The sequence below is a fragment of the Hipposideros armiger genome, unplaced genomic scaffold (genome assembly GCF_001890085.2).
Source record: "Hipposideros armiger isolate ML-2016 unplaced genomic scaffold, ASM189008v1 scaffold_177, whole genome shotgun sequence".
Lineage (NCBI taxonomy): Eukaryota > Metazoa > Chordata > Mammalia > Chiroptera > Hipposideridae > Hipposideros > Hipposideros armiger.
In genome coordinates, this window is record NW_017731527.1 from 1,926,890 (window position 1) to 1,940,124 (window position 13,235).

Below are 13,235 nucleotides of genomic sequence, written 5' to 3' on the forward strand. Positions count from 1 at the left end.
CCCCGCCCCCACGCCGGGCACTCACTACCAGAAAGATTTAGAGGCGTCTTAAGAACTTGAAAGGAAATATTGCTCTAAAGGGCTTTTATTTCATCCGTAAATAGTTTATGTGGAGGATCCACATTAATCCGAAGCCCGAGAAGCCGGATATATTGGCAGGTATTAACCGGGACAGCCGTGGTAGCGGGCCGCTTCTGATTCTAACCCGGAGGAGCTCGGCGTCCCGGCGCTCTGCGCGCTTCTGACACCGTCTCGCCTGGCTTTCTGGAATGCGGCGGCGGGTGGCCTTGGTGACGATGGGTGGGAGAAGGAAGCCCAGCAAAAGGCATTGAAACCGTTATACCAATACCATCCTATCTTTCCACCCTCCTCTCCAGCCTTCCCCGTTTTCCGCGATTTTGTCGTTAGATCCAGATTATTTTAAGAAAACCCGGCAGGAAAAGTGCCTCTAAAAGGGCCCTGAGTATAGATAGGCAGGAGGGAGACTCGTTACACAAAGAGGGTTATAAAAGGGGACGGCCTTCAGCATGTTTTTTTTTCCTAAACATTATTACTTTTACTCTTAAAGAGACGCAGCGAAGTTAATTTGGAAAGCGAAGGGCGCGAGCGGAGAGGGGCGCACGAGAGAGGCGGCGTCCCGGGAGCGGGCAGGGCAGGGCCTCAGCTCCCACTGGTGGGGATGGTAGGGCGGACCCGGAGCTGGCCGCTCCCTGAGGGCAGGGCAGCACTGCGGGGTTGAAAGACCCCCGCGTGGCTTTGGGACTGACCCTGGCCTCCAAGGAGCCCGCGGCGTCTAAGGGAAGTGCGTTCAGGGCCTTGGGCACGAAAAGGCAGCCATTTGCAACAGGCCTCTGAAACTGGCAAATTGCATGAAAAGCTCCCACAAGTTGGGGACTAAGGCTCCTGCCTTTCAAGGGAGGGCTCTGCTCCGGGGTTTCTCTCAAGGACCCCCGCAGCGGCCGTCGCGATCCCCCAGGCCAGCCTGGGAACCACACCTCGGCCTTGGGCGCGTCAAGCAGCCCCGAATCTGGGGGTGGCGAAGCCAAGCCCAACTCTGGTGGGCATCCGGATGGGTTCGGGACCGGGAATGTCCACCCTCCTTGGGGTGTTGGCTGACCCAAGACTCACTGGTAGTCCCTCTTCGAGGCCAGGACAGGCCGCAGCCAGGGAGGAACAATCATGGAGCGGCCCACCTCAGAAGTGTTCCTTTGCTTTGCCCCAGAAGCTGGGCGGGCCGGAAACACCCAGATCGAGTCGGGTGGGAGCCGAGCGGGCGGCGGGGAGTAGCAGCCTCGCTTCTCCCCAGATCTTCTCCGCACAGGCTCAGTTCACGTGGCGCCGCGCTCAGCGTGCCCTTGAGCGCGCAGTCAGGTTCTGGCGTGTTGACGCTATTCTTGGAATCGTATAGCTTTCGCTGTGCTATTATTACTGTCCCCCGAGCCTTACAGCCGGCCCCAAGAACGAATTGTTAAATCTCAAGGGGGCGCGGTCCAAGAAAAGCTTCCCGGGACTGCGCTCAGGGAGAAAGGCTGCATCAAGGCGCGGGAACTCCAAGCCTGGCATCCTTGGTTGTGGCCTCCCCAGAAAGCCCTGTAAACGCTGGCGAGAGGGTGCCCTGGGGCATCCCAACCTTGCTTAAGGCGGAGCAGCAGCCAGCGCTCGCTGGAGACTTTCTGGAGCGGCCCGGAGCTGCCCCTGCGCGGAATTTGAGTGTAGCGTTATCCACTCACTCCTGTGTGGGTTGATGGTTTTCGATTCTCTGCTATCTTTGCCTGTACCTTGCCTTCAGATATTCTGAGAGTCTGTGTTTCTTTGATAAACGCGGGAGAGGATACGAGAAATAGGCCCGCTTAATAGTACAATATATTTTTCCCCCTAAAAATTCACAGCAGCAAGAACGACGCCTTGCAGACTTGAGGAAATACACAAACAACTCCTAGCTATAAACTTACTTATGTCGTTGAGCTCTGTCAGCTTGTTTATAAATATGCGTCTTAAGAGCCCTAAATTCCCTGAAAAACATTCGGTGTCTTTTAAATGAAAGACATATGATCTGAGCTCAGAGTACTTGTATACCAATAAAGGTTCAGCTCCTAGGGGAAACTACAGGGGAGCCAAGGACGACAGCTGCCTAGTAAACCGTTTCCATCCCCTACCTCAAACCCACTTTTGATGGTAGTGGTTGGAGGGATAGGTGCAAGGTGTCACCAACCCCACGTAACATCCCTGGAACGTCCTGGAAACTCAAATCTATTACACAGAACCCTGTGTGTTTGGGGACATGTAACCACATGTGCTTATAACAGAAGGAACAGCTAATGGCAAACTCCCATAACGAATGCTTAATCTGCAGTTTTTGGCAAGAACCTGGGCTGCTGGTTGCCAAGAGCTGCATTAAATGGATTGTAAGAGGTTGAGATGGAGTTTATGGTAATGACACAGCTCTAGCCATTGGAGCATTAATAATATATTTAAAATAATACTAATTAAAAGAATAATCAATGATTTCTGGAAGTCACAAGAAGAGAGAAGAAATCAGAATTGGAGGCTGTCTCATCTCCCCTGAGATCTACCTGGGCTTTTTCTGCGTGATGTTTTGAAGATAACCTTCTGGAAAATGACCATAGCACTTTGATAAATGCTTTCAGCTACTCTATCCGGACAGCGCATGGCTCTTTCCTCCTCAGCAGGCTTTTAAAACTTGCTCCTAAGCTTCATTCTTTATCCCAACCCTCCCCAATTCCAAACAGTTGCCTTGGCCAGGCACCCAGGGGGCCCGTGTCTGAGAAGCCATCAGCGGGTAAGTAAGACCCAGTTTATTAAGCAAGTTTCTAATTGGGATTTTATCTCAGCAAGCTCAGCCCATCCATCACCCTCAGTCTACCACTCCTTTCTTTGCTCCACCTTTCTATTTCAACTTTGAGAGTATTGTTCATCTCTTTCCATACCCAGAACCTGGGTTCTAAACCCAGGATACTCCTCCCCATCTTTCATGCCCGTCAAGAAATCAAGGAATAAAGCTGCCGTGCCTCTTTTTCTCCTCTGCTTCCCTTAGATCTGAGCTCTACAGATGGGCATCGATACTTGCAGGGGGCAGTGGGAGTGGGGCGAGAGTGGAAGTAAGAGAGGGACAGAGATAGGGAGCCATTAATTTCTTTTAAAGCCTAACAAAATTTAGGACATGCTAGGGTTCCAGCACTTTGAGATCTCTGGGTACTGTGTAGCCATCGATGCTTGTTCACATCTCCTTGATGGGAATAAGGCTCAGCGCCTGAGGAGGGAGGGCTTCAGGGAGGAATGTGCAGAGTCCTGAAAGCATAAGGATGAGGGTTAATAAGAGGTACTGCAGGTTTGAGCCCCAGCCTCTGAAACACTGTTTTGTCTTTATTCCTCTCGCACCAATGCACCATCGGATGCTAACACAGCGGAAAGACTATTTCGTGGGGTGACTCTGATGCTCTGATTTGAAGTTACATCTAACATTCCTGCTAACAGTTTGTGGTTGTCGCTGTTGCTGTTAGGTACCAAATCCCCAAACACAGAGGTTTGAGGTGTTTTAATAGTTTTCTTTACTTAATTCCCTTTAGAGTCTAGAACTAAAGTAATTGAATACGTGAAAGCTAGTTGAAAAGTCCTCTGAAATGACTATTTGACTCCCTCCACACATACACACAAAGGTAAGTTCAGATAAGAGATTGCCTGTCAGCTTGACTTATTTTACATTAAAAAAATTCTCACAGTCTAAAAGCTGCTTTTAAGGTCCCCCACCCCCATGAGAACATATTTTGGGAAATGAAAAGTATTTTGAGTACATACATCAAAGCAGCAGTTGAAGCAATGTGTAGTGCACTCTAGTTCCTGTCTTTCTCAACACATTGAAAGAAATGTCACACTTACATAGTAATAGTGGGAATGTCAAGATAGGATTGCAAGAAGTTTAATCTTAGCACTTTCCTTTTGCGGGGTGAGTTTGAGGCTTATTAATAAGTAAAGCTAGGAAAAATGCGTGCTGAATTAGATGAATTATGCCAAATGTAGAAAAGCAAGGGTCTGGAGAGGGGAGGGGAAGCTGGTGGAGGGAAAACTCTCATGAAAAAGTACTAAAATAATTGAATGTCATGTATGTTGGCTAGAAGCCAGGTGGCCTCATGTTTGTGTGTGCTCCGCTTCTGTTTTCCTTCCCTGGTTCCATCTTAAGCCTTCCCACAGCTCTACAGACCGAACAGATACAGAAATATATTTTGCATTGAAGGAACTCAAGAGGCTTTCATCAAAATAAAAAATATTCACATACACAAAGGAATATTTAAGCTTTACTTTGAAATATATGTCCCATCCCATCATCATCTACTCCAGGAAACAACACCCACATACTAATATGTAACTTTGTCACATTTTTGAAGCTTCTGAATTTTAACTCAAAAAAAAAAGAGAATTACCTGAGTTTTAACCAATCATTTTTTCCCCCAAGTGTGTTGTTGCAAATCTCTCAAATATAATAAATAATATTTACAGGTGATTCAATAATAATATTAAGCATCTTGGTATTTCAAAAACAGACAATCTTTCAAAGAGTTAGGCTGATTTTTGAATTTCAACTTGTTTTGGCAATAGTTTCTCACATAGTTGCCCTTTTCTTAAAGAGAGAAATGGATTTCACTTCTGCTATCCTAAAGGATCCAATTGAAAAAAATATATATCTAATACGATTGTTTACATTTACTATAGACGTTGTTTACAGTTATTATAGAAATGCATGTTATTATAAATATTAAAAAATCATAATTCAACCGCGATTATCTGAGTACCTTTATTTGTTGCTATGGCTGTCGTTATTGCTCCAGGAAGTTCTGAATATTACAAAATAAAAGACCGTTAACGTTAGGTCTCTTTTATGACATATACCTTTAAATAGTACATAAATAAGCTAAACTGTGTTTAATTCGTGAACCCAGATTTCACCAACGAAGTATTAATCTTTTACCTTTAACAAGTCTTCCGGTATTTTATTTGAGCTACTAATTGATTTAAAATCTCTTCGATATATTTTAGATAACATGTTCCTGCTGACTTACTAGATATGTTTTAAGGACAGCATTTTTTTTTTCCAAACAAGATGTTTTGCATACATATTCACTCGATGAGTTTTCACGTTTCCGGGAAAGACTGCCTTAAAGAACATCTCAACAGAGACAGGCAAAATAACGTGACGGATGTTTCTCTTTTGGACTGGAATTATACAATGTAGGTGTAAAGTCCATGGTCATTAAGCGAATCCGATCAGGGTAGGCCAATAGACAAAACCCAGGCGGGTCCAAACCGAGAAGCAGATTCTCCTCGGGTTAGACCCCCACCTACTGTGCTCCACCCTCCTCCACCGATATCTTTACCTCGGGACCAGAGGACCGGGTTTGGGCGCCGAGGCGGTGCGTTTAGAACGCACCGCATTGTAAATCGCTGAAAACCATTCGCAAACTAGCTCAATCTCTTTGCCGCGGTGCTTTATGAATTCAACAGAAAGAAGAAAACCACAAACACGTTTATTACATCAAAGATTATTCAGAAGAGGGGAGGGGGGCGCGAAAACCTTTATTCGAAATATCACGAAAGTATAAAGTAAAGATTAAAGTTCATTTACTTCTCCCTTTCAACCTGCCCTGCAAGAGCTCAGCAACAGAAATTCCTGATATGAATTTTGATAAATGAGTTTTAACTTGCAGGATCGTAAGGAGACTGTGGGAACAAAAAGCTCTCTGTGGCTCGCAGAAGGCAAGCCGAGCTCGTGGGTTGCCAGTCCTTGGGGTACAGGCAGGACCAGGCTCTGCGAGCTGCGCCCCCGTCGTGCGGACCCGCACCCCGGAGTGTGCACCATCGCCCAAAGGCATCTGCAGCTCGACCTCACGCCAGAGCTTCCTTGTGGGGAAGTTGTGCAAAGGCTGTGAGCTGGGCAAGCCTCCGGAGACAAGTCCCAGCGCCCTCTTGCACGGGGGGGGGGGGCCGCCACCTGGTGCGCACCTCGGGGTGGCGACCACCCTCCCGGCGACCGGCCTGCAGGAGCCGCAGGGGAAGTCTCTAAACGCCGCCCGATTTCACCTCAAGGCAGTAGGCGAAGTCACCTACAACCAGGGACCACGCTGTGGATAAGGGCACCTCTGTGGAGCAGTCTCCCTTCAGAGCAAAGAGAGTGAAGTTTCGCTGCTCCTGTAAACTTAAAAAGAGCCTCGGCGTCTACAGAAAGAAGTTAGCGGTTATCCCATTGGCTGCTAATATTTCATCAGTAGTGCTTCCCCTCCTTTAAAGTCTAACTCTTGTGAAAACAACGTATTTTAAGCTTTCCATCCAAATATTGATGTTGGCAAATAGATCATCCAACTGTCCCCTGGAAAGGACAGCCCTTTTTGTTTCACCGGTTGGCAATCAGAATTAATCCGTATCGCCAATTTCTGCAGATTTAGGGGATAGAGCGGAAGATTTGAAACTCTGTGACAGGGGCGTGTATGAAACCGCGCACACCTCGCTCTTCGACCTGTTTTCCGGAGCGAAGGAGCCCCTCCCCGGTTTGGGGAAAGCCGGCTTTCAGCCTGAAGGCAGGAGGTTCTTAACGGATTCGTTAGATGCCAGGCGGCGGTCCAGCCTCTTCTTAAGAGCATGTTTAACAGTGGAGATGTCTTCTTAACCTTTATTGGACTGTGGAAGTCCTTTGTGTTAAACAAAGCTGACGCACTACCTCTGGCAGGGTGGGGCCCGACGCAGTGGAAGAGGTCTGCTAAAAGGGGATCCTGCGGACCTCAGCGAGTTATGTCATTTTCAGCTCCCAAGAGATGCCTCCAATGGACCTTTGTTATAAAGTCGGAACAATTAAACACTTTCCTACCTTCACAGTTTGCTCACTGACATCACAAAACCACACGAATGTACAATGTATTAATCAAGTTCAAAAATTATAAGCAATTGAAACATTTACTGCTGTTTTGCCAAATATTTCAGCGAGTATTTTTTCAGGTTACGAAAAATAATAATAAATAAATAAATAGAAAAAAAGAAAAAATCGGCTTTAAATATTTCATTTATATGGGATTCTTTTTGAGATTTCAACCTCTTAAGCAATACCAAAAAATTATAATAAACTCAGTTCTTAAGCAGGACTTGAATTTTAAAAAGGAACTTGTTCTGGGGAAAATCTCTTTAATGCAGTTACTTATAAAGAATCCAAATATTTCCAATAAAGTTCATTTCTGATTAATGTTAATGAAATTATTTCTTTTACAATGTATTTGATTCACATGTGCTACTTCGGGGGAAAGGGGTTTGCAGTCCTCCTTTCACTACATTAAGAATTGTTCAATAATTGAATTAAGCAAAACCTAAGTAACTACTTATTCTGTTTTGAATAAGAATGCTCTTTAATCTTGCCTTTTTTTCTAATGTTAATGCAACTTTGAATGCTGTCCTAGAGTTCAAAAAGAAATATAAACATTGGCAAAATGAGTAAAGAAAAGAAACTTTATTAATGTGATTATTACTTTTCATGAAATAAAATAGATCTATGGGCAATGTCTATCTAAACTTCTTTGGGTATCTCTCACTGCTTGATCACAGTTGAAGCAAACTGTATAGGACATAAGGACTTCTCTACAACACCTCATGCAACTTTTTTAGCTCCAGACTTGAACACTCTGGAATCCTGTAAGTCGTTTTCTAAAAATTTCCTTCAAGTACTATCCATTGAAGGTGGACCTTCATCCTATTCAATATTTTCACCAAATACTCAAATAGGATACTGAACTTACAAAGTTTTACAAAATATATGTTCTTAGGAGTACTAGTCAAAGCTTTACAATAGAAGAAAAATGGGGAGGTAAATATTTTGGAGAAGGTAAATAATGGAATTAAACCAATGGAGACAAGCATAAAGTTGCAAATTAAGGTTAAAAATGAATATAGGAGAGGGGAAACAAAGCTTATAAGGGTCCATACAATTAAAAACCTGAGTATATTTTGAGTCTATAGCATGACTTAATTGCTAAGGTAGCTAAAACAAAATTAACTTCTATTTCGTTAACATAAGTGAAGCAGCCACACAAGAAGAAAGATCAGATGGTCACCACACAATGTATTACAGCTGAAATCTAGAGAACTGAAAAGTGTGTGGAAACTACTTTTACAGAGAGAAATGAATAACCGTGAGCTTTTCTAATGTACAGTGGGTGAGTCAAAGAGGACTTGGAAACCATGTTATGCAAATAATGGTTAAAGCAATTAGTGATTGTCAGTTAAGAGAAGACATGCATAAGAGTGATTCAGTTTACTCAGTTTAGCCCCAATGATGGGTCTAGGTGGATGTGCTTCAACTAGAGAACAGTTTTTAATGTAAAAATCAATCTTTTAACAATGAAAGTTTTCTATGACTAAAGTAGGCTGATTCTCAAAGCTGCACATTACTCAACAAGAGATTGTGACAGAGGTAAATTTGTGTTGCGCAAGTTTCTTCCACATCAAAGCTTCCAAATGATGTCCTTCATGCTTCCAACAGCATTACATTACTGAAGTTTCCTTCACAAAAAGATTACTGTATGATTGATTTCAAATGGGATTAACTTCCTCTAAGTAGAAAAAAATAACTTTTTATCATATTTTGCCTTAATTGTGAGTTGAAATTAAAGACTACACTTAGAAAGCAACTGCTTCCTGTCAAATAACCATAGTATTATTCTGCCATGCTTATATTTTTATTGTCTAGATAAACTTTTTGATTACTCATGAATGGTAAGTTTGGCTAACTGGCTGCACACAATTTCTATGAAAATGTGTATGTATGTACGAATATCTATTTCATGTATAACCTCACAAGCGTAGTAAACTACAGGCTAGATTCAGACTCCCAAGGTTTGGGTCCAGTTTGACCTCCTGCTGGCTGTATGATGCTGAGAAAGGCATGTACCCATTCTAAATTTAGTATCATCTTCTGTACAATGGGGCTTGGATGAGTACCTATCTGAAAGGATGGGAGGAAAATCAAAGAGAGTTAACATATCTAAAGCATTCAGGGACAGTGACTGAATGTATCATAAGCACTGTGTGTTGGCTGTTACTATGATTTTTGAAATTCAGAATGGGAAAACAGTTAATAAAGATTATGGGCACAGTAAAAATAAACTAATGGTGCTGTGACATGAAAAGTGACTTTAAAAATAGAAAATTCAACTCTTTAAGAAATAAACTATATAATTATCATTATTTAAGAGATAGAAAGAGAAGGAGAAAGAATCACACACAGGGAACAAATCTCCATGAGGATTCTATATCCTGAGGCATATGTATCAGTTTAAGGTAAGTGTGCTTGCCCCAAACCACTATGGTTAGGCTGTGAGCATTGTTTAAATATAAACGTTACCCTTAACATCTTTTTAAAGGATTTTTTTGTGACTTGGGAGACTGGGGTCCTATTCCCAGTTCCATTATGAATACATCAGTCTGTATAACCTAAAACAAATACAGTAACCTATTAAGAACTTAACTTTTCTAATTAAAGTATCCTCATTGTAATCAATGTCCTGAAAAAATAATATATTGAATTTATTAGAAATGCAATCCTTATCAATTAAACTATGTGGTCCCTAAGAGGCTACTATGGACTGATTGAGTCCCCTTCAAAATTCGTAGGTTAAAACCTTCATCCCCAATGTGATAGCATTTGGAGGTGGGGTCTTTGGGAGGTACTTAGGATGACATTCCCTCATGAGAATGGAGCCTTCATAATGAAATTAATGCTCTTATAAATGGATGAAGAGAAACGAGGTCTTTCTCCCTACCATGTGAGGATAAGGCCAGAAGATGGCCATCTGTAAACCAGAGTGCCCTCACCATTAACTTAACCATTTTAGAACCCTGATCTTGGAAATCAACACTCCAGAGCTGTGAGAAATAAATGTTTGTTGTTTAAGTCATCCAGTGTGTGGTATTTCGTTACAGCAGTCCAAGCAGAAAAAGGCAAAGGCCTTCCAATTTTTTTATTCTAATATACTCCCAGTAAATAATATTAGAAATGCACTTTTTCCAGCCATTACTAGGCTTAGAGGACTCAGCACAGTGCTTCTGAAATCCCCATGGAACTCATTCCAGGAGGTAAACAGCTTGTTCAAGAAGTCACTATCTGTATCAATATCCTTGCAAAGAAAGCATTTGAGAGATCTGCCAATGCAATGGCTATACTTGGAAATAGCTTCACTCAGGTGTAAGAACAATCAGCATATGTAAATCAACTTTCAACAGACTCTGAAAAGGTAATGCCTCTGTAAGTCATTTCAGCTTTCTCCCACTTAACACACACACACACACACACACACACACACACACACACACACACACACACNCACACACACACACACACACACACACACACACACACACACACACACACTCAGTTGTACCCATTAATCAAAGACTTTGGTGTAAGTAACTTAAACTGTTATTTCATATTTGAATCAAATCAATATTTTCCCCTAATCATGTCTATTTTTTATCCCCATAATTATTGGTAATAACATTATCTGAGAATACTATTGCCTTCCTATGTTTTGAAAACCATCACATGGCAATTTTCCACATAAACTAAAATCTATAGGCTGGACAGGTTTCAGGCTATTTTATCCAATCCTACTTCCCAATCACATTCCCACTAACTCCCAATCCCTCTCACCAGGCTCTTGCAGTTCTGTTCAGTAATCCAGACCCTGGATTGTTCTACTTTCCATTCCTGGGACATGTCACTGTTATCTGTCTCCAAGTATTTATCTAGGCTGTATCCGGTGCCTAAAATGGTGCCCTCAATATCAACTCATCCTTCAAGATCAGTTAAATAGAATATGAAAACACCCTTTCCATGTCCATTCTCATTTGAAACGAATTCTTTCCACGCCCAAAACATTTTTTATCCCTTCTGGGATACTAAAATAAAAGTTACGTATAATGTTGTTTATTGGGACTAGGTTAATATTCATCTTTTAAATTTGGTTTATATTTGAAGATAACAAAGATTAAGACATCAAATCAAGGGATGGGTATCCTTTGTCTCCCTAGAGAGAAAATGAGCCAGCATTTTCCTTTGAAAGGGAAGGGATGAGAAATGGAGAATGTGAGAGAAATGGAGAGCCTGTCTAGCCAATTACCTGGAATCGCTTTGGCACCTGGTCGTGGAAACATTTTATGGGGCTATTCTGGAGTATACAGTAACGCCTGAAGAGTACCGGTGCTGACATTTTAGTCTATTTTCTAGAAATATGTCTTTTACTTGTCCATGGGAAAAATTCAGTTACCATGATATTAGAAATGTATGTCTTTTAAATTGTCAAAGTTTCTGCATACTTTCGGTAGAGGATGCTCAATATGTATGCATTTGAAGCATTGAATTTCACTGCCATTTCAAGGCAAATCTAGAGAATCCATTTAAAAGATCTTTAAAAAAATATTTTTCCATTCTTTCATGGAAATACTTCCTAAATAAGGTATGCATAATTGATGAAATTTTTCGTTTAATTTTGGAAGATTGGTCTGGAAAGGTTTTCTGTGTTGTCACCATTTATTGAGTGCCTTCCATACCAAGGTTTCATGAACCAGGGGCTTTTCATATACTTCATCACTTGACCTCATAACACCCTATGAGTTATAATCTTAATTTTCAGCAAACAGATTCATAGAATTTGCTACCTGTCCAAGGTGATATATCAGTGAATTATAACACAGGACAGTTAGATTACAAAAAGCATGTTATTTTCACTTTCTACCATATGCATCATATCAAAATATGTATTGAACAGAACAAAATTGCTATGCGAATGTCTCACTTTGTTCTATGTATTCTATTGAGTAATTATAAGCACTGGTTTAGTTTTAAAGTTAATAAAACGTCTGTGTTTAGACCAAATCTAAATGATCCAGAGAGAGATAAGAAACAAAACCACCTTTACTATCTCTTCTTGTAATTTTCTGTTGACATATGAACTTTGGAGACAAATCTTGAATCTAGTAATGTGGGAGGAAACCTCAAATCCACATAAAAGATCAAAGCAGTAAAGTTAGCATTTATTTATTTGATTTGATTATGCATAGTTAAATATTACTACTAGTTACACATTTATAGACATAAATCAGAAATCATCTTATTTTTATACTTTTTTATTTTTCTCCAAGACATGTAATTTTAGAGGATAGCATAGCTGAAGTTTTCTCTTATAAGATAATGTGTTTATAAATCCATTTGATACAAAAAAATTGGATATATGGATTAAATAAAATATATTAATTTTATCATTTTATTTTTACATTGGTGATATGGCTGCTAGAAAATTTAAAATTACATATTTGGCTGTCATTATATTTGCATTGTTCAGAGCTGATCTAGACCAATTCTATGAGGATTATAAAACAAGTTTGAATGTTTCTGTTCCAGCCTCTGCAGGAGAAAATTGCCTTTTAGAAATTCGAATAACGTATTAATTTTGAAAAGTCATTTTATATTTACTCACCTGGTTGTCACTGGTGGATGCATTCAGGCCTCCAGAAGGCAAGCGTGGGCTTGGAGTGTTCTCTCACCTTTGCTCGTGCAATGTAAAAGTGGTTATAACATCACCTCCTAAAATGTAGGGATGCTATGAAGATTACATCCAGATATGGTAAAAATAAGCCTTGAAATAAAAGGAAAACGTTCCCTGTTGTAATGTTAGTTGAATCGGTTTGCTTTTCTCAAAAGCTTCATAGAAAGCATCTCTCTTTTTGTCACACCTTGGCTAGTTATTGTCCAAAAGCAAAGAAGAAAAAGTACTAGAAGGGCGGCCGGTTAGCGCAGTTGGTTAGAGCGCAGTGCTCATAACACCAAGGTTGCCGGTTCCATTCCCACACGGGCCACTGAGCTGTGACCTCCACAGCTACAATAAAAGAATACTCGACTTGGAGCTGATGGGTCCCGGGAAAACACTCTGTTTCCCAATAAATAAAATTAAAAAAACAAACAAACAGAAACAAACAAACAAACAAGTACCAGAGAAGCCCTTACGCTAACATCCCAATGCTAATGTAGACATTGCCAGTGGTGGTAGTCTGTCATCCTGCATCATTCATTCTTCCTTATTGAGCTGTGAAGAGGCCTCAGGACCCCTCCCTACAGGTGGCCATTCCACATCTACTCCAGAGGGCTCTTGTCCTAAAGTGCAGGCAGGGATATGTTATCAATGGAAAAA